A 23,075-nucleotide genomic window follows, 5' to 3' on the forward strand; every position below is an offset into this window, starting at 1 on the left:
CTGGAGTTTCTGAGTGTGCACGTCTGGAATAGAGCTCAAGAATCTGCGTTTCCTACAAGTTCTAAGCTACTATGCTCAGCCAACCAACGCTCCAGACCTGTATCCGATGAACCCTGTGGCTTTACATGGTATCTTGATGAAGAAAATATTGTTTAAATCATGCTCTAAAACAACTGTTGGATTTCAGTGCAATTACAGAAAACCTTTTCATCAAGATGTCTATGAATGAAACAAGCTGCCCATTTTCAACAGCGTAAAATCACACATTCAAAACCATGATGAGCCCCTTAAATTTTAGGATTGAGTTTCACTTCCTCACTGACATTTTGTGAAAAATAACACCCTCAAGAGGCCTAAACAAGGCGACCGGAACTAAGAAAACTTAAGGAAGTACTCCCGTGTTTTGATGTGTTTCGTTTATTTGGGATGCGTGGAGACTCTGAATGGAGAAAGTCGTCGATGCCTGCACTGCTCTTGGCCTGTTCTTTATGTTCCGCGCGGTGACAGCTTTAAGATGAAGGAGGAACGTAAAGGGCTTCATCACAGGAAATAGAACTATTGCTTTATTCAAACATTTAAAAAATAAATACAATAAATCAGGTTTTTTTCCCCTTTCCGAGTATTAAATACAGATGTACTGTATGCATATGAAATTTTTGATTAAAATGTCTTTCACCAGTCTGTCTCTTTAATTAAATAAAGCCTGTTTGGTATTAATCAAGGCACAAAGAATGTATACCCCAAATCCAGATTAATTAAAAGCCTGGGAGCTTGAGGAACAGGCTGTATAAAGATGAAAATAAATCAATCCAAACATGATATTTATGAATATGGATGGTTTGTGAGTAAAATATAAATAATTTAGACAGAATAATATATGTCAGTTTTAGGATAGGATTATTTTATATTGTAGAATGAGTTTAAATGTACACTTGAACACATATTTTGGATTAAGATTTCTGTTTTTAATATTTATTGTTCATTACCGAGTGATGATAGCTCTTAGTGGTTAATCCCTCACAAATCCTGAAGCTTTTAAGTACCTGCTCAACTGTGCCAGGAAGGGAGTCTAATGTGGCATCTTCTCTCTTTTGTGCAGAGTTTGGTTTACTTTTTTTTCAAATTACCGTTATATTCCCCAATGGAATAGTCTTAGTGCCTTAACAAGAGTCATGAGGGCCTAGTCATACAGATTTTAAAATAGATATGCTTGACCCATTAGTACTTTTCAACTATATATATATGTGTGTGTGTGTATATATATATTCATATATGTATACATGTGTATATATATTCATATATGTGTACATGTGTATATATATTCATATATGTGTACATGTGTATATATATTCATATATGTGTACATGTGTATATATATTCATATATGTGTACATGTGTATATATTCATATATGTGTACATGTGTATATATATTCATATATGTGTACATGTGTATATATTCATATATGTGTACATGCGTATATATATTCATATATGTGTACATGCGTATATATTCATATATGTGTACATGCGTATATATATTCATATATGTGTACATGCGTATATATATTCATATATGTGTACATGTGTATATTCATATATGTGTACATGTGTATATATATTCATATATGTGTACATGTGTATATATTCATGTATGTGTACATGTGTATATATTCATGTATGTGTACGTGTATATATTCATATATGTGTACGTGTATATATATTCATATATGTGTACGTGTGTATATATTCATATATCTGTACGTGTGTATATTCATATATGTGTACGTGTATATATTCATGTATGTGTACATGTGTATATATTCATGTATGTGTACGTGTATATATTCATGTATGTGTACGTGTATATATATTCATATATGTATACGTGTGTATATATTCATATATGTATACGTGTGTATATATTCATATATGTATACGTGTGTATATATTCATATATGTATACGTGTGTGTATATATTCATATATGTATACGTGTGTGTATATATTCATATATGTATACGTGTGTGTATATATTCATATATGTATACGTGTGTGTATATATTCATATATGTATACGTGTGTGTATATATTCATATATGTGTATATATATATTTAAAACTGAAATATACAATTTCTGCTAACGCACATATAGAAACGGCTTCATGCTGTACATTACCTGATTCTCACTAAAGCTCTGCAAATGAGCAAGGCCAAATTTTGAACTAGGCTATTCTGACTGTAAATCTAAGATCTTCCCTATTACAGCCATATGTCATATATCTAATCGGGGAAAAATAATCTTACTCAATTGCTGATCTCAATTAGAATGGAGGACGACCCCTAACTATTTGAAATTGTGTTTCCCTTGGAAAACATTCTGGCTGAGAATAAACTCCCATTAAATTTACATCCTTCACCTCCTCTTTTCCATTCCCTTTTTCCCTTCTCTTTCTCGTCTTCCTCCCTTTTATCCTCACCACCCCCATCTTTCTGCTTATTTCTATTTTTCAGTCATATTTGCAGAGGAGACTAGTGATACAACCTTGGTATGGAAACGGAAATGAGACTTAATAAGGTGGTGCTTCTAATCAGCTGGGGACAAGATGGGTTATTCAGAAAATATCATGGGTCTCCATTTAAGCAAGAATGGGAGACCTCGCTAAATACAATGTTCAAAGTCAATTTCAGGGTCATTAGTGAACACCATGAACACTGTAGGGGAAAATATTAAAGAATATTCTATAACACTGTTCCTTGGAAGAGCTTATTAAGCCAGGTACCCTAGAACAAATGACTCACAGATTTGATCTTCGCCAATAATCACCAAACAATTGCACCCCCAAGCACACTTAAACACATGCACACAGCCAACTTTGTGTCAAAAAATACACAACAACAGGTAGTGCTTGGAAGAGACCCCGACATATGTGGTGTTAATTATTTCATTGTCATCATCACTGTCATCATCATCATCATTTTTCTTACTATAAAAAGTAGGTGAATCACTTTAAGGGATTTCATTGGTATTAGTCTGTTCTCACACTGCTCCTAAAGAAATACCAGAGACTGGGTAATTTATAAAGGAAAGGGGTTTAATGGACTCACAGTTCCACAGGGCTGGGGAGGCCTCACAATCATGGTGGAAGAGCCAGGGACGTCTTACATGGCAGCAGGCAAGAGAGAGCTTGTGCAGGGGAACTTCCCTGTGTAAAACCATCAGATCTCATGAGACTCACTCACTATCACGAGAACAGCACGGGAAAGACCCACCCCCATGATTCAATTACCTCCCACTAGTTCCCTCCCATGACGCGTGGGAATCGTGGGAGCTGCAAGTCAAGATGAGATTTGGGTGGGGACACAGCCAAACCCTATCAAGTAATAACATCAAAATCAACTTAATATTCGTACTACGTTTCACCATTTGTTACTGATGTCCTTACTGATCTCAGTTTTAAAGAGTTCTAAATGATTTAGTCAAACGGTATTACTGTGAAATGTATGGAACTAAACAATTTTCTGTTTAGTGATGGTAAAATGTACCAATATTTGAGATTTTTGAAAAATTATGTATCAATAATTTTTGTTATGGTATACTAATTGCCAGTTACTCATAGTTTATAAAAATAATGGATTTGACAATGTGATAATTCTCTCTGTTGAAATGGTTTAAATGATAATAATTGCATGTCCAGATTTAAGCAAAAAGCAGTAATCAACGTTGCTAAAAGATTCACAAATTCACATGGCAAAGCCCTCATCAGAATGTTGAAATTGCTTTTCTCCAAAAAATAGCAGAAAGCCCTGGAGAAGCCACAGTTTCCATTTAACCCCTGATCAATGACATGCACTAAAACTAATTGGCATGAGGTTTACAGCATTTAAAAAGTGAAAAATATATTTTAGCAGGAGAAAAGATTCTGTTCTTTCTTTTGTTTGTTAATATGTACAAAACAAGATCCATTGATTGATAGCAATGAGTTTTTAGAAGCATTTTGGGGTTGTACTGGTTTTTATTCCTAATTTTGCTGAATGACTGTTTTCAGGTTTTCCTTTAGCCTCCAGGGATGTAGTGCTAGAAAGGGGATCTTTTTGGATCATGTTGTTTATCTTCTAGTGGGAAAGACTCATTACCGACCAGCTGTAAAAAAAAGCAGCACTATCTGGCTTCAGAAAGTGATGAGGATGAGGGAGGAAATTAAACAGAGCAAGAGAAATAGTGATGGTGAGGAGGGAGAAGTTTGCTCTTAAATGAGGCAACCAGGGAAGGCTTCCCAGAAGAGGCAGTTTCTCAAACATAAACCATCAGGAAGAAAAGCAATATTTTCAGCTTCTCTTAGTCCTTGCATTTTTAACATTTCTGGCTTTTTTCCCCTTATGAGCATTTTGGTCAATAACTTTCTTCACTTCTAAATACTGTTGTTTTGTATTTTCACTTTTCCTGTAAAATATACATTTAAAGAATTAACTAATAGGCTACCTATATAATCACCATGATCTGGTATCATCATTCTGATGGTTTAAAGACTTTTGGAGCAAGATTTTGTGTCTTGTTCTACATTGAATAAAAACTATGCAGTTGCAGGTGCACCCACACAATGCACACACAGTTTCTAACATCAGTGATCCTTCATTTCTGAAAACCTATGGAATAAGAACAAAATGACTCCTCTCATAAAAAAGTGTCTAACCTATTAAAAGTATTGTTTAAACGATTTCCAATTTGTAAAGAAAGGAAAGATTTGTGATTGACCCATGCGCTTTCATTGGATCCTCTGCCCTTTCCTCTCCCTGGTTCTCACCTTCCATGTCTCCCGGGAACAGAGGCTGTAACGTTATTCAGCACACCTTCAGCTGAGCAGAGCCCCTGACTTCAAGAAATGCACAACGGCTTTGCCCTGGCGAAAACCCAACTGTGAGCTGCAAAGGGGGACTATTTGATCGCTTGCCCTTCTGTCTCTCTCTGAAGGCTGTTCTCAGTTGAGAAAATATTGAAACATGAATGATAGATATGTTTGTGAGTATTTTTAACACAGCCTTGATACTCACATATGCCATTATTTCTGCAGATAATGAGCGCCATTCCTCACAGCTGGAAAGATCACGGGTGTCATTAACAATGTTCTTACACACTTAATTGGTCTGTTCCCGAACCCCTATCAAAGATGAGATGCTAAAAACGGTTTATCTCTAGAGACTGGATCAGGAATACAAAAAGGTTCCTGAAATAGAAAAAGCCTTGATTTGCACAGATCAATTTGCTTTATAAATGTTCCTTCTCTCACTCCAGAAGATAGTAGACTCTTGCACGTTGGACATAAGATCATCTTGGCTCCAACATGATGGATCAAAGAAAGTTCTGAACTTGCAACACATATATTTGCAGATTATAGGAAATCCAGGTTTCCCACCTCAATGACATTTGTTTAGACATCTGCATGTACCAGCTGGTAATGGTTAGTTTGTTTCCTATCAATTCTGATTTTGAATTAGGCTTGTTAATAAGGATGGATGGAAAGCAGGTGTGGTAGTCTCTGAGCGGTTATTGGCATGTAATTGCTTCAGGCTATTGTTTTAAGCAGTTTCCATTTGTACATTGTTCCAAAGACAGCTGCCAGTAGCAGCTCAGTAAGGATTGCACAACTATTCCATGTAGGATCCAGTGACAGATCTAAATTAGTCATGAAAATCCTCCAGATCTGGCTTTTAAAACAGAAATGTTAATAGTAAACACAGAGATTATAACAGCTGAACTGATGAAAAGGGAAAAAAAATAAGACACCATCTTTTCAGGCATTTGAAGGATGTAGCTCTACATTTGTAGGCCAACTGCTTAGATTAAAAATCTCAAAGTTTCACTACCTTTTGCAGCAAAATCAGAAGTAAAATGCAGACAGGCACAGTGGCCCACACCTGTAATCCCAGCACTTTGGGAGGCGGGGGTGGATGTATCTCTTGAGGTCAGGAGGTCTAGATCAGCCTGGCCAACATGGTGAAACCCTTTCTCTACTAAAAATATTAAAATTAGCCGGATGTGGTATGCATACCTGTAATCGCAGCTCCTTGGGAGGCTGAGGGAGGAAATTCACTTGAACCTGGGAGGCGGAGGTTGCAGTGAGCCGAGATCATGTCACTGCACTCCAGCGTTGGCACAGAGCAAGACTCTGTCTCAAAAAAAAAAAAAAAAAAAAAGAGGAAAATATTACCAAGGTTAACATGTATCTTAGAACATTGCTTCTGAAAAGTTTTTTAAGTTATTACAAATATTTTAACTCAGTGAGGAAACAGTGGTATACCAAGGTCACCAAGAATCACAACTGTAACCTGTTCTTGTAAGTCAACACAAATTAGTAAAGTATGTGGAAATGCTGCTCAATGAAATTTCCAACATGAAATTTATGTCTGCTGTATATTATTCGGAAAACAAAAAGTAGCAGGATAATAAGTTTGGGGTTTGTGAACATGTTGAGTATCCAGATCGTTTATCACCTGCTTGAAAAGAGCACAATGGGCAATAATTGCATTTGAGGTGTTAAAAAGGAACTAGGTTGAAGTCTTGGTGCTGTTGCCTTGACTTTTAAGGACAATTTTGAGCGTGGAGTTGTAAGAGAAGGCTCTTTTGAAATCCGTTTTTGGCTTCAAGGAACCCAGAAGTCAGAGGTAGCTTGCTGTATTCTAGCGCCCCGGCCACAAATATGTCTATCTGTTTCTGCCAAGCTGATGTCTTTATTTTGGCATTCCAAAACACAACCTAGTACCTTCAAGGTTATGCTGGTTGAGTTTGAGTGTGAGTTTTAGAAATGAAGGTGTGAAATGAGGGTGTGAGTTTTAGAAGCGAAGTTCCTTCCCAGCACTTTGGGAGGCCGAGACGGGCGGATCACGAGGTCAGGAGATCAAGACCATCCTGGCTAACACGGTGAAACCCCGTCTCTACTAAAAAATACAAAAAACTAGCCGGGCGAGGTGGCAGGCGCCTGTAGTCCCAGCTACTCGGGAGGCTGAGGCAGGAGAATGGCCTAAACCCGGGAGGCGGAGCTTGCAGTGAGCTGAGATCCGGCCACTGCACTCCAGCCTGGGTGACAGAATGAGACCCCGTCAAAAAAAAAAAAAAAAAAAAGAAGTGAAGTTCCTTGGCCAGCAAATCCTATATTTGTCAAGGGCTGTAATAATCACTTAAAAAACACTGGGAAATGCCAGACTTGCAGGGATTAAGGTGGTCGCAGCTTGGCCACGCAGAGAGCTGCAGATATGGCACAGATTGGCAACTGTATATACTTCACGTCCCAGACTGCAGTTGACCAGAGTGCTCTGACGCTGGGTGCAGACCACCGACTATTCAGGTATTTGTACCTGTTCTCTGTGACAGGCTGCTATACGGGGCAATTTCCAACGCTTAAAAGTCCATTCTAGTGTGGTATACTTGCTTCCAATATTATTAAAATATTCAGAGAGTACCTTAAGAAGCACTGCCTGCACCACTGAGATGTTAGAATTTTTTGATGTTAAATTATTCTCTCACATATATTAACTTTTATAATTAAAACTATAGGGAAAACTTTTTCAGCAAAAAAGTCAAAGCAAAAGCAAATATTCTTTCTGGTTATGAAAGAAACTACATACCAGATTACCTTTGGAACTTGCAGGCTATTTCAAACATTCTTGGGTGGAATGCTTGAACACTCATGAGAACCACTGAGGTATGGTGTAGAGAACAGAGGCTGTGCAGGGGCATAGACCTCGTTTGGATTTTAGGTGTCATCTTCTACATGTTGGACTTTAAAAAACTCAATTTGCTTCCCTAAGCCACTATTCCATACTTGTAAATGTAACATGCATATCAATTTTTGTGAGATGATTTATGAGTATATTAAAATATACTGGAAACTTACATTAGACATTTTGCTAAGCACTTCAGATTTCTCTATATAATTCATACAAAATCCGTGATTCCCATACTATGCTTCTTTTTCATTTTGCAGGTAAGGATCTAGAAACTGAGGCTTCAAGACACTAAGCCTCAGTTTTGCCTACTCATGAAGCCAGTCTGCAGATGTCTGCACCAGGTCACCTCACCTGCTTGGTAAGCCAAGCCAGTAAGCAAAGCACATGCTACCTAATGCCACATGCCACAGAGTGTCTGTTCCGTGAAATCTACGTGTTTACCTTTCAGAAATGGCTATTTCTAATCTATTAGATTGGTGCAAAAGTCATTGCAGTTTTTGTCATTAAAAGTAATGGCTGGCTGGGCGAGGTGACTCACGCCTGTAATCCTAGCACTTTGGGAGGCCAAGGCAGGGGGATCACAAGGTCAGGAGATCGCGACCATCCTGGCTAACACAGTGAAATCCCGTCTCTACTAAAAATACAAAAAATTAGCCAGGCGTGCTGGTGGGCACTTGTAGTCCCAGCTACTTGGGAGGCTGAGGCAGGAGAATGGCGTGAACCCAGAAGGCAGTGAGCCAAGATCGCACCACTGCACTCCAGCCTGGGTGACAGAGTGAGACTGCCTCAAAAGAAGAAAAATAAATAAATAAATAAAGTAGTGTCCAAAACGACAATGACTTTTGCACCAATCTATTTCTGCAGACCATTACTGGCAAGTGAACTAGATTAAGGTGTTTACCAATAAACAAAATAAATAGTATTACCTTCAAACCAGTGTGTAAAAGTTTTGTATGCTTTCTCCATCTTCATCCACATTTTTCTTATTTGGTACCTTCTAAAAATGCTTCAGGAGCTAACAGATGATGGAATAAATAAACCACTAATAAACTGGAATTAACCCAAATCTTAGGAACAGATGAAGACATTTCAGTGAATACTTGAACCTGTGGTTATAATTTGATACTATGTGAACATTATTTCCTCGTATTCTTCAGTAATTAAATTGTCGTTAGTTCATGAGTTGACATTAACTGTGCCGAAACCTCAGTATTGGGCAAAACAGCAGGAGTGCCAGTGAATTTGAGGCACAGCTTTCTGACAAGACGGCTGAGTCACTGATGTCTACCTTTCTGATGAGAGAAGTCGGGTCAAAGCTGTCCTTACTCAGAACACACTGGTGGTTTTCCTGTTTCTTTGTTTTGAAACTACAATTTGTGCTATTGAAGAATATGTCAGAATATTTATTCTGAAAAAAGGACATTAAAATTGAATTCACTTTGGGGTTTGGTTAATACGATTTCATCAAGACTCTGCTTTTAGACTGTGGTGAAGTTGGTCTTGGAGCTGGACGGGCAGACACTACAGACGCCATAAAGCAGGGTCCTTGTGGAACTTGCAAATCAGCTGCCTCAGCCGCGTCCTGGCTGTCGGTCAGTCAGCAATGACCACAGACCTTCTGCTTCCACAGGGGCTCCTCGGGTGCCAGAATTCTGTGAAAGAATTGAGCATGGTACGGATTGCAGGGGCTTGCCAGAGGTCAGCAAGTTCCAACCCTAACTTTTTAAGGCAGTCCCGAGGCTTTAATGCGATGCTGTTTAGAAAACAACTTATGAGTCAGATCTCCACTTCTTCAAAAGGTAGTCTTTCAAATACAATTCCCAAATAATTATCTTAGCGACTTGTTTTCTGTCGTTTTGTTGCTATTCAAAGAAAATAATACAGAAACACATTTTCATACTGAAATGAAAGTTTATGATGCGTCAAAAAATTACAAAAAAGTTGAAGAAATTAGTATGTCTTATTTCATAAACTGCCTTTATTCTATGAGTGAAAATGCAATTTCAGGAGAAGTAAGAGTTAGCACGAGCCTTCTTATTTCTTTGAAGGAATCATGTGTAAATATTAATTTTCTAGACGAATGGGCTCAGTTTTCTTCACTCCCCTGGGCTAGTTGACTTCTGACTTGGATCTTTTAAATTTACTACGCCCAGAACTAAAGTATTGAGCCCAGGTACCAACTTTCTTCTCCCTTGCTCTCCTGTGTCTTAGGAAATGGCAAAAATGTCATTGTTCCGAGAATCGCAGAGGTTCATGTCCTTTCTCTCACATACCCTGCTTCAAACATTGGCAAATTGGAGTGTGTCTTGGTCTGTTGAACTGCTAGAACCCAGTATCGCAGACGGGAAGCTATACCAGCAGGCCCCTGTTGTTCACAGCTCTGGAGGCTGGAGGTCCAAGATCAAGGTGGATAGGGGGTCTGTGCGGGGCCGGCTTCTCGGTTCATGGATGGCACCTTCTCACTGTGTCCCTCACATGGCAGAATGGGGGAAGAACCCTCTGGGGCATCTATTCATGAAGGCACTAATCCCTTGAGTTTTCTGCAATCACAACCTCATCTAATCCTCGTTACCTCCCAAAGGCCCCATCTCCAAAATGCCATCACATCGGGGATTAGGACTGAGCACACAGACTTGGCGAGAAGAAGAGCCTCCAGTCCACCGAGTCCGTAGCAGAGCGACTCTGTGGTAAGGAGGCATCCAGATCCCAACCCATTCTCATGACCGCTGCAGGAACCACCCGGTTCAAACCAGCACCCAGCCTCTCTGACTGCCACACTGTCCTAATCTCTAACCTTATTCCCCAGTCAGCTCTCTCCAGGGTGCTTTTAAAGGCAAGTCAGACTATGTCACTCCTCAGCTCCAAATCTGGAGGTTCCCATCACACGCAGAACAAAAATGAAATGCTACAGCCTAAGCGGCAGTGATTCATGAATCTCACCCCAGTCACAAAATAGAATCAGTCTAGGGAAGCCTGTGAAAAATATAGATGCTAATTACGAAGCACAAATTAATTCAATCAGAACCCAGAGTCATGGCACCTGGACACGGATATCTTTAAAAGCTCCTCGGGAGATGCAAATAGAGAGCAAAGGATGGAGTCCCCTGCCCTGGGTGATTCACATCAGGTTCCCACAGTCCCTGCCTTCTGCTTTTCTTCCCACTCCTTCCTTTCTTCTTTCCTTCCTTCCTTCCTTCCTTCCTTCCTTCCCTCCCTTTGCTTCCTCCTTCTCTCCTTCCTTCCTTCTTCCATCCCTCCCTCCCTTCCTCCTTTCCTTCCTCTTTTCCTCCGTCTCTTCCTCTCTTCCTCCCCTTTCCTTCCTTTTCTTCCTTCCTTCTTTCCCTCCCTCCCTTACCTTCCTCCTTCCTTGAATCCTCGTTTCTTTCTTTCCTTCCTTCCTTCCTTTCCCTCCTTCCCTTCCTCCCCTCCTCCTTCCTTCCCCTCCTCTCCCCTCCTTCCCCTCCCTTCCTCCCTCCCTTCCTTCCTTCCCCCCTTCCTCCCTCCCTTCCTCCCTTCCTTTCACCTTAACACAAAGCAACCATGCTTACTCTCTCCGTCTTTCCTCTGCCTGATATACTCTTGCCTCACAAGTCTTCATATTTTGCTCACAATCTCGATTTTTACCATGATTTTATCAGTGAGTGTTCCTTATCCATCACACACACAAAAAAATTGATTTTTTTTGCACTGATTGTCTATCTCCTTGCCATAGTATATTTTTCTTTTAAGAAATCATTACCGTTAGAAACTCTATAAATTCTCCTCTATGTGATTGATTTCCGTCACTGTCTGCTGGAATGTAAACTCCAATATAAGCAGGAACCTTGTCAGTGCTGTTCACTGTTCTACGCCCAGAGCTCAGAAAAAGGCCTGGCATGTTACAAGAGCTCATCATCATTTATTTAATGAATGGATTAATTCCACGAGCCTCAAAGCGGAGCACAGGGCAATCCCTGGGCTCCAAAAGCTTTTGTGCAAATTAGGAAATGGGGCCCTTTTGGGGATGAAAGTCCCATAGCTTGACACACTGGTTGTGTGCTCAATTTGTTTTGTTTTTGTTTTCCTTTCATATTATTTGTTATTAACTTTTATTTACATTTTTAGGGTTCCAAACATAGACGGAAAGTCTGAGAATACCAAAAGGAACTAGAGCATGTATTTTACCCAAATCCATCAATTTTTGTATTCTTCCTCACTTCTTCTCTCTCCGTCTCTGCTCTCTCTCTCTCTTTCTCTCTCTCCCTCTCCCCTCATCATACACACACACACAAGCACGCACACACACAGACACACACACGCGACTGATATATTTGATTGTGTATATACATATACATGATTTTTTTTGTCTGAGTTATTTGATGTTAAGTTGGGGGCATGTTTCCTCTTTATTCCATTAATAAAATAAAAGATACTCTCTTTTATAACCAAAAGCATCATCAAAATAAAGCACGTTCATGTCGATTGAATATTATGATGTAAATCACAGCTCCTTATCACACCCCACCCATGGTCCCAGTACCACACTTTATGGAAAGTTTTCCTGGTTTGCGGTGCTGTCTGTCTCAGGCTGGTGTGACCTTGCCTCCTCTCCTCCTTCCTTCTCTTTCTGGGCAGTGACCCATTTGGAGTGCATGTGTGACTTTATAAGCTGTCCCTCCATTTGGGTTTGTCTGGTGTAGCTTTACAATTGGATATTTTGGCAGAAACTCTGCTGCCGTGAGGTGAACCACTTAGTCTCTTGCTCAGGGGGTGTTCATGGCTGGAGGCCCCCACCCTGGTGATGTGGACTTAGATATCCGATCGTGCCATTCTCTGCCAGGTTTCTCCACTGGAAACTCACTCTTCTTGTGTCTTGAAATCTATGCATAATCCATGGGAAGGTACACTGAGACTGCAAAAGCTATGGTCAAGGTGCACCCCGCAGCCTTTGGGCCTCCCTAGAGCAGACGAAGGTCATCCGCTTTGGCGCCTACCTGGGCTTGGCGTGGTGAGCACACACCACGATGTGGTGGAAACGAAACTGGCAGCAGAGGCCGAGAGCCTTGAGAAGGAGTTTAAAGTTGAAAGCGAATCATTGCAGAAGCTGGAGCAGCCCACTTAACTCTTCTGGGTCTCCTCCTTTCTCATCTGTCAAAGAGTTGATGGGCAGCAATCTAAGGTGTTCATTTGAAAATAAAGTCGATTTTGTTCAAAATCAATGCAACCGAAAAAAACACTCTGAAAGTGTTCCTACTATGAAACACCTCCAAGTGTCAGATAAAAGGTTTGTTAAAGTCCGTCAAGTGCAGTCCTCAACTTGGACTGAACAGGGAAGTTCCCAAGGGCAAGAATCTCACAGGAAACAAAGAGAGAACACAATTTTTCTGACACTTTGCCACCTCGGGGCACTGGCTGCCCTTGGTGTCTTAGAGTTCTGGCTTTCAATCTCCAGAAAGAGCACACAGGAAAAGACACTGAGATGGTGTAAGTGTGGAATGAAAGTGAAACCCAAAATACAGCACAGGTCACAATGAAAACCTCCTCGGGAAATGGCAGGTGGGCCTATTCTGCCCAGACAGAACAGAAACGTCTCTGGGTTCTGCACATAAGAATGTTTTTTCTCAACAGCTTCAAACAAACAAACAAACAAAAGGCCCCCAAAAACTGTCTCATGGGTTTCAAAGTCAAATTTTTACTGATGTTTTTGGTTCAGAAAATCTCAAGTAGAGACATGAGGTTGATTCTGGGTCTACGATGCCCCTAGGCTCGCATCATGGAAGTCAATTCGTATGCTCCCCAGAACAACGGATCTCTCCAGGCCACTCAGGCTTCTGACTCCAGGGAGCCAGCCACCAAGATTAAAAAAAGTAATCAAGATCAGCAGAAACAAGTGCAGCCCTGTAGTTCAGAAAACGGAATTATCAGAATATGTTACAAAAGGCATTTAAAACAGAAAAGAACATGTAAAAGGAACTAAAATTATTGGGGGAAAACAAGCAAGACTGTATTAAAGTAGATGGCTGGACTAAGAAAGACATAACCAAATATGCCTTTTGTTAAGTACAAAACGAAGACGTCTTCGATAGAAAAATAGGACTTCTGACTATCCCTCTATATGGCAGACTAGAAATCCTGAAGGTTCTGGCTGCAGGAGATCTACATCGATTCAAATAAGGTGAAAGCCACCTCTTAGACACAGAGGCATCCGACAACCTGAGCAGAACTTTTTAGATCCAGCAATCAGGCGCAGCCTCAGATCCCACGAGGAAGGCACATCGATGCTGCCTACACTCTGCAAGGTCAGTTTCAGAGCCAAGACGAAGGTGCACTGATGCTGCCTACACTCTGCAAGGTCAGTTTCAGAGCCAAGACGAAGGTGCACTGATGCTGCCTACACTCTGCAAGGTCAGTTTCAGAGCCAAGAGGAAGGTGCACTGATGCTGCCTACACTCTGCAAGGTCAGTTTCAGAGCCAAGAGGAAGGTGCACATCGATGCTGCCTACACTCTGCAAGGTCAGTTTCAGAGCCAAGAGGAAGGTGCACATGGATGCTGCCTACACTCTGCAAGGTCAGTTTCAGAGCCAAGAGGAAGGTGCACATCGATGCTGCCTACACTCTGCAAGGTCAGTTTCAGAGCCAAGACGAAGGTGCACTGATGCTGCCTACACTCTGCAAGGTCAGTTTCAGAGCCAAGAGGAAGGTGCACATGGATGCTGCCTACACTCTGCAAGGTCAGTTTCAGAGCCAAGACGAAGGTGCACTGATGCTGCCTACACTCTGCAAGGTCAGTTTCAGAGCCAAGAGGAAGGTGCACTGATGCTGCCTACACTCTGCAAGGTCAGTTTCAGAGCCAAGATGAAGGTGCGCTGATGCTGCCTACACTCTGCAAGGTCAGTTTCAGAGCCAAGAGGAAGGTGCGCTGATGCTGCCTACACCCTGGAGTGTCCGAGTAGCCAGATGGCCAGAGCTCCAAAGGCTGCTTTTCGTGGGATGCCCATCCCAGTCATGGAGCAGATTCCAGGGGTCAGATTCCGGCCACAGTAATGGGAATGCTCTCAGGACTTCTTTTCTAAAAGCAGGTGATCTGCCTGTATCTACTCCTGGAATTCTGTTTGTCAGTGAAAGGCTTGGAAGCCAAGTCTTTGCTACTCTCTTGCTTAGAGAAGCAATGTTTCCACCTCACCTTTTCCTTTTGAAGTGGCTTCATGCACACACACTAGGTCTCCCGGTCTTTGGAGCTGTCTACAGAAGGCATTGCCTGTAAATGCTCCTGTGTTTCTCCATGTGGGCCTGATTTTATAACTTGGCCTCCCCATCACTTAATATAATGTACTTTTAAATATCCTACAGTTACATAAGGAGGTGGAGGTCTGTTTACTTGCTATAAAGGAAAACTTTGCTCAAACATTATAAGGGGAGCCCAGCATGGTGGATCACACCTGTAATCCCAGCACTTTAGAAGGCTGAGGCAGGGGAATTGCTTGAGGCCAGGAGTTCAAGACTAGCATGGGCACCACAGTGAGACTGTCTCTATACAAAAGTAATAAAAAACAATTAGCTGGGGGTAGTGGCACACACCTGTAGTCCTAGCTACCTGCTAAGCGAAGGCAGAAGGATCCCTTAAGCCCAGGAGGTTGAAGCTGCAGTGAGCCATGATTGTGCCACTGCACTCTAGCCTGGGTGACAGAGTGAGATCTTGTCTCAAAAAAAAAAAAAAAAAAAAAAAAAAGCTATAAAAAGTGAAATTAGAATGCACTCTAAAATCCCAGTAATTATGCCTATCATATTTTATATTTTTGAGTAGTGTTAAATAAAGGGAAGTCTCCTGATACTAGTTCTATTTAAAAACAAGCCAAAATGATGAAGAGTAAATGTCATGTCACAGCTTCCAAGGTTTTAGGGATATGAAACTTCCTACTGCTCTATGATGACGTCCCTGCTTACATCACAAGTGCTCCTTGTCTGGAATAATCCACTTAGATCTTGTTCTCAGAGATGTTGTAGGAGACCAGTTCTTTGTCATTTGACCCTTTGGGGCCTTTGAGTCAATTCCAAGGATTCATTGCATTTATTTGGTTCCCTTTAGCAAAAACATCAGACTAAAATAAAAGCATTTTATCAAATCAAACTTTCTGAATCACAGTGAAAGTTAGAGATTCTCAAATCACTAAATTTGGCTAAGGGGGCCCTCCCTCTCCAAAAAAAATTAATTTACAGTAATCATTAATATGGCATAGAAAATAGAGTTTTAGAATTTTAGGCTGTGATATTCTTCTGCACATTACTGTGATCATGGATTTGTGATGCTCTGCCCTTCTCAAAGCCTGGAGAAACTTATGGCACAAAGAATGAAACTCGTTGAGTAAAAATTAAAAGCAAATGATGTATGTGGTTGAGAAAACCCTTGATAGAATGTAGATGGGGACAAAACCTTCTACAAATGTACATTACAAACAACCTCACTGCAAGGGGACAGAGGTGTTGACCTAAAGACATTGCAAATGAGTGGATTCTGAAGACTGAAGGCAAAGGGAACTGCACACAAGCACTGCGCTCCGGTTGAGAAAGTGGTTTTCCATAGGGGTGTCAACCAATGTGCTGAAACCACATTGCATGCACATGGGAGGGAAGGAATTAATGAATGGATGGTAGGTGATGGGCATGGGAGGGAAGGAATTAATGAATGGATGGTGGATGATGGGCATGGGAGGGAAGGAATTAATGAATGGATGGTGGGTGATGGGCATGGGAGGGAAGTAATTAATGAATGGATGGTGGGTGATGCACATGGGAGGGAAGTAATTAATGAATGGATGGTGGGTGATGGGCACGGGAGGGAAGTAATTAATGAATGGATGGCGGGTGATGGGCATGGGAGGGAAGTAATGAATGGATGGCGGGTGATGGGCATGGGAGGGAAGTAATTAATGAATGGATGGTGGGTGATGGGCATGGGAGGGAAGTAATTAATGAATGGATGGCAGGTGATGGGCATGGGAGAGAAGTAATTAATGAATGGATGGTGGGTGATGGGCTTGGGTGGGAAGTAATTGATGAATGGACGGCAGGTGATGAGAGGAGGTTTCCAACTGAAGAGTGGGAGCTCACAAAGGCATGACTGTAGTTCATGGGGCAATGGATTGGAGTGGGGACAGCAGGAGGCTCATATTTTCTTCAATATAGATATAAATGGATACATATAAAATATTTGGAGGTATTTGTAGGTACATGGATTAGAACATACACATGTATTTTCTTGTTCTGCAGGCTGAGAATGCTCCAGTAACAAGGAGCACACCAGGAACCCTGATCATGAATTTTTTTTAACACATTTCTTTTTTGCTTTTGTTTTTGTTTTCTTTTTCCGAGACAGTGTCTCACTCAGTTGCTTAGGATGGAGTTCAGGGGTGCAATCTTGGCTCACTGCAACCTCCATCTCCCAAATAGCTCGGCCCACAGATGTACACCACCACATCAGGCTAATTTTTGTATGTTTAGTAGAGACAGGGTCTTGCCATGTTGGCCAGGCTGGTCTCGAACTCCTGGCCTCAAGTGATCCACCTGCCTTTATCTCCCAAACTGCTGGCATTACAGGCGTGAGTCACTGTGCCCAGCCATAATCATGAATTTGAATACTGTTCTCCAATAAAAGAAGCTAGGTATCCTTAGAGAAGTGGCTGACCCTAGGACTGGGACAGGGAACAAACCACAGGAGCCTGGAGCACCTTGTAGTACCCAAAAGTAGTGCCTACCCCCCAAAAGAAAACAAAGCAAAAAATTCCCAGACACAAAACAACAATGAGATGATATCAAAGGGACACGAGCCCCAGTCATAAAAGCTCTCAGTGGTCAAATCTGGAATATTTGAACAACAAAATAAATAAAATAGTATTGGAATACAACCCAAAGTCTAATATCAGTACTCACAAGTCCACACTGATATAGATAAATGATTGAAAATATAAATAAATAAACAAGATCAGTTGATAGGTCTCTATTGATTGATTGAAAAATAGATCTCCCATACAAAAGAATTCTAAGTAGTTCCCAAAGATATTTCATCGTCATGGAGGCAGAGGACAACTCTCCATTCCTGAAGTGTGCAATTCTCACATCGACTTTCTTCTAAAGAGCAAAAGGTGGACAAGGAGAAAGAGAAACAAAAGCAACAACTTTAAGTGGAGAAACGTGACAAACACAACCTGAGGCCGGGATCAAGATCAACCCCAACAACGCTAAGTCGCCTTGGTGTGCCCTTGATGTGCTGTGATGAGAACAGCGCTTTGCCTCTGTGGTCTCCCTCCCAAATGTCTTTAGCTACCATCTAATTATGAGAAAGACATCAGAAAAGCTCCATTTGAGTGACAATCCACCAAGCACCTGACCAGTCTCCCTCAAAACTGTCAACGTCATCGAAAGCAAGGAAAGTCTGAGAATCTATGACAGCCAAGAACAGCCTCGGAGACCATGACAGCTCAAAGTCACCCAGTGTCCTTCATGGGATCCTGAGACAGAGGATGACATGGGGGACAAAAGTGAGGAAACATGAATCCAATATGAGCTTTAGTAAAGGTGAACACATCCATATCGGTTCCCTTGTGGCAAATATACCCTAATAACACATTATCAATAACACAAACTGGATACAGAGGGCATGGGAACTCTCTGGTGTATCTTAAACATAGTCTGTGAATTTAAAACTATTCTAAAATTAAAGGTTACTGAAAAACATGGGTCATATAAATTCATAGTAGACAGAGGACATTTTTTAGAAAATATTTCAACTTTTATTTTAGATTCAGAGGGTACATGTGCAGGTTGTTACATGGGTATATTGTGTGATGGTGAGAGTTGGCGTACAACCCCAGGTAGTGAGCATAGTGCCCAATAGCCAGGTTTTTTTATTATTATACTTTAAGTTCTAGGGTACATGTACACAAGTGCAGGTTTGTTACATATGTATACATGTGCCATGTTGGTGTGGACAGAGCACATTTTTGTATAAACAAACCTGAGTCAGACGATGTCTTATGAATTAATCCATACTGCACATTAAAAACTACTGGGTATGCTGGGATCATTAATTCTGATGGGTCACCACAGAGAAGAAATTCTCTTGTCCTGTACAGATGATCAGGTAGAAAAACACGAAAATGTCAGGGTGGCAGCAACATATTTGGTTTCCCTGATGGAGCTGTGTCTGAACAGTCAATCCCAGGCAGCAGTAATCAACATTCCAAGATATTTCTTATGCTGCACTTTGAGTCCCAGAGAAAGACTGAATGCCTTTGAGGGCTGAAAACCTAACACATGGGCACACAGCAGAAGATGAAGGATGACAGCCCAACCTCGGAGCACGATGGGTCTTCAGAATGGCCCCCTCCCGACGCCGGGTGAAGCAGAGTCAATTACTTTTATAATTGCTGCCCCACTAATGCCGATGTCCTAATGAGATCAAAACCATTACACTTTCCTTTCATCTGTTCCTACATTCTCGGAAGTGGGGGGTAAGAGGTATTTGTTTGCCATAAGAAACTCTTTGCAAATTAAAAGGATCTTGATAATGAGATAAATAAAAACCTTCTCCTAAATGTAGGTGGCTGTGGTTTGCTTTTTTCCATTTACATTCCATTGGAAGGGAGAGAAGTCTGGTTGTTCATATTTTGTCTACAAGGATTGAGGAACTCCTCTGCCATTTCAGGTCGCTGGTTTTCTGGAAGTCTGATTAAAACAAAGGATTGAGTCTCTCAAATTCCACGCAGTTTGTCCTTCTCTTCTATGGAAGAGCAGGGTAAGAATGGGTGTGCCACATTTTAAAGACCAGGACTCCAGCCCAATGGCAAATATGTGCGTTTAGCAGGCTCCTCTGTCTTAACTATGTGTTCCATGTGCAATGGAGTTTACAACGTGAAATGATGAGCTATGTAGAAATCGGCAAATTATGAGCAGGTAGTTTCTGGCTGGATGCCATCAATGTTTTTTAAAAAAAGGGTGTGATTCTTTTAACTCATATGTTGCATTTGGGGAAAATTAACTTAATGCTTTAAAACAGAATGAATTATTCTCACTTACAGATACCTTCAAAATCATCCGGGGGTATTTAAAGTATTGTTTCAGGGTTCATCTTGACTTGATCCACAACTGATTTTGAATGCTGCTTCAAAACTGAAATGCAAAAAAGGAAGAAGGAAAGACTGGCTGTCATTTCAGATTCTTTTCTGTAAAAATTCTTATTAAAGCAGTGGGTCAGATCTTGCAATGTCAAAGATATGTGCTATTTCCTTTCCTTGGAAACAGTAATGTACTCCTGGCTGCTACATAAGTACAAATCTGACAACTGCCAGGAAAGGGCAGAAAAACCACATGCTGACAAGATTCCCACTTGCTCAGTGTTAGGATGAAGACCCTGGGAGAATACGCCTGTTACTGATGACAGTGGCTCCCTCCACTGCAGTGGCCTCGAATGCTGGTCACTGCTGAGTAGCTCAGAACCTGCCCAGGACTAACATAATCCCTGTGGACCTTAGTCACTAATTGGTCGTAAGCGGAAGAACTGTACATCCCGAAAGAACTACATAATTTGCGTTCACTTTTTTTTTCCTATGGTAAAACATAAATTTCCCACCAATCTCCCATTGCATTTTTTGGTTCCATTTCCAATCATATTTTCCCACAATTAGTAGATACTAACAGGATCGTGGTTGTATATTAATGATACCCTGTTTTTTTGAATGGTGATAATATTCACCATTCAAATTCACCATTGAATTGGTGAGATTTTTTCTCCTTGAGATTGTTCTCTAATGTATCTCAAAGGGCATCTTTTTTCATTGATCTTTAAGATGTTTGTTTACATATTTTCAGAATTATAAGCATAGAACCATCACAAAACTTATAATATTTATGAGAAATCTGCCTTTCTTACTATTTACTCTCTTACATCCTATGAATTTTTATGGTCTGATATTCCCTTTGTTCAAACTGAATTTATTTTGTTAACTACAAATTACTAAAACCTAATTTTTGGTAATCAGTTATTTCGCAAATATTTATCAGTTACACATTAAGTATAGTTGTACACTTCAAAGAAGATATGATGCGTCTGAATTGGCTTTAATGACTGAGCCATCAATGGTCCATTTTCTATGAGAATAATCCTGTTGCTGGCTCATTTTGCCGGCATTGAGAGCTTGGGCTTTGTGATAGAATGAGCTAAATGCAGGAATAACATGCAGCAGAAGGTGACCTACCAGGACACAAGAGCTGGTGTGGGCCCCGCCAGCCTCCCTGGCAAGTGGGCTGGGTTTTGTGTTCCCTTGGGTCGCTGGTGGCCACAGTTTCAAATCTGCTTGCTGTTTTCTCCTTAGTTGATTTATCTGTTTACTCATGTTCCTGACACCTTAGAAGGAATTTGCTGGTTTTTGTTTTCTTCTCTGTCATTTACAAGTAGGAGCATTGATCTTACTCTCCACTTACAGAGCATGCATGATGATGCCGCACACTGAAATGCTGAAATTCAGGAACGTTTTTTAATATGACGTCAAATAAATAGATATGAAAATACAGGGGGGAGTGGGTATGAACATCCTCAGATCATTTCTAGATTTTCACTTTGGTCTTGGCTTGTGAGTGCGCCCTTCTGCACATTTGGAAAGAGTCCAAAACTTTTTTGTAATTTTTAGCGTAAATACCAGATCTCAATAATTTTGTGCATATCTGTAATACAATACTTCAAAATACATTATCATTCATTGTCTATAAATATATCTTTCTTACTATACTGCCCTCCTTAAAGGCAAGAGATACTGTGTATGTATGTATGCATGTATGTATGTACGTATGTATGTATTCCATAGCCCAGCACCTTGCAACATAGCTGACAATCAACACATAAAATGTTGCTCAGTTAGGGATAGTCTTAGAAAGCACTCTGGAAGAGATACAATACACTGCTTATTTCACATCATTAATACATATGTTCACGCTGCTTAACACATTGTTTTGATCGTAGCTATGATTTTCCAGATTCAATACTGTGGATATTAACTGAATTTCTAACATTTTCAAAAGACTTTTGATTATTAAAAATATTGTTTATGCAATTTGGTGAACTTTTCCCACTGTCCACAGGTCATGACTAGTTGTACGTTTTAAAACAATGACCAACAGAAGTGGAAGATGTCTGGGAGCAGAAGATGAGCACTTCATGCACCCGGTTTCTGCCGCCAACTACCAAAGGCTTGACCACAAATTTAATAGTGTTTTCTAATTTTTATCTCATACACACAAACATGCACACAAGTGACAATTCATGCAGAAAGTCAACCAACTCTAATTAACCAAGTTTTATGATGAAGAAACGTAAGGTAAAATAAATATAATAGAAACCAATTAATCAAGAAAAAGGATATCCATAATATTCCAGCAAGACTTTATGGAATATCAACAGCATTTCAAAATACTCCACAAAATGGTGAATGATTTGCAAACAATTAAATTTCTAAACTGATGATTAGGCTCCCCTTTAATCTAAAATATTTTCATTTACGTATAGATCATTCTTCTGTACAGTGCTGTTCCAAGACTGTGCCATTCCTGCACTCAACACCATCTTTGCAACAGGAATATCAGCCTTAATTTTAATGACGTCTTTACATATTTCCCATGCTCCAATCATCCTGGGACATGGTCCTTAGGTTCTCTATATCCATGTATTTATTCAGGTTTTTTTCTCTGCCTGAAAGTTATAATCTTGACCACTTTCTCCCTTTCATTTTGTAAAAAGTAAAGTAGAGGTTCCTCTTCAAACACTTTCCTCCCCATCTAATTAGGAATAAATAGCAACTTCTCTTAGAAGCAAAATTTATTCAAACAACCTGTGCTAACATTCTTAAATATCTGCTATCTATAATAAAGAAATCAGTGTACTTTATGTTCTTAGCTTCCACAATTTAGCCTAAATATTTGCCCTGGCATGCTTATACTGGTTCAAGCAAGCGTTAGGTCATAGCCTGTTCCTCTTCCTTATTTGAAGGTGTTTTTACCTTTCTCAGCATTCCACCAGTTACTTCCTCCTTCCTTTGTTCTCCTCTGCCTTTGTCTCTTTTAATCAGTTCTAAGTTGCCAGCCAATCGGGACAAATACAGAATGTGAGGTCCCATTCCAGCCAATGGAAACCGGACACAGCAGTAGGATGGATGCATCAGGTTATAAATGACCCTGTCTCCTTTGTTTGGTGTACTCCCGTGGCAAAACATTGACGAGTGTACTCTTTCTGCTGCAGAAAGTATAAAAATTGCCTTGCTGAGAAAATTAAATTTATGTTCAAGTGCTATTTCTTTACAGCACCAGGGAACAAGCATTTCAAACAATTT

The 23,075-nt window shown here is 40.5% G+C and overlaps 1 long non-coding RNA gene across 1 annotated transcript; it reads right to left on the reverse strand.

The window, feature by feature from the left end:
* Positions 1–400: 400 nt before the first annotated feature.
* LOC144331379 (uncharacterized) lies at positions 401–22,829 on the reverse strand. Its single transcript, XR_013398476.1, has 5 exons — positions 22,746–22,829; positions 20,935–21,210; positions 19,780–19,866; positions 8,649–8,737; positions 401–507 (listed from the first exon to the last, which is right to left on the reverse strand). It is a non-coding gene; the product is annotated as an uncharacterized LOC144331379 (long non-coding RNA).
* Between the last annotated feature and the right edge of the window lie 246 nt (positions 22,830–23,075).

This window comes from Macaca mulatta, chromosome 9 (genome assembly GCF_049350105.2).
Source record: "Macaca mulatta isolate MMU2019108-1 chromosome 9, T2T-MMU8v2.0, whole genome shotgun sequence".
Lineage (NCBI taxonomy): Eukaryota > Metazoa > Chordata > Mammalia > Primates > Cercopithecidae > Macaca > Macaca mulatta.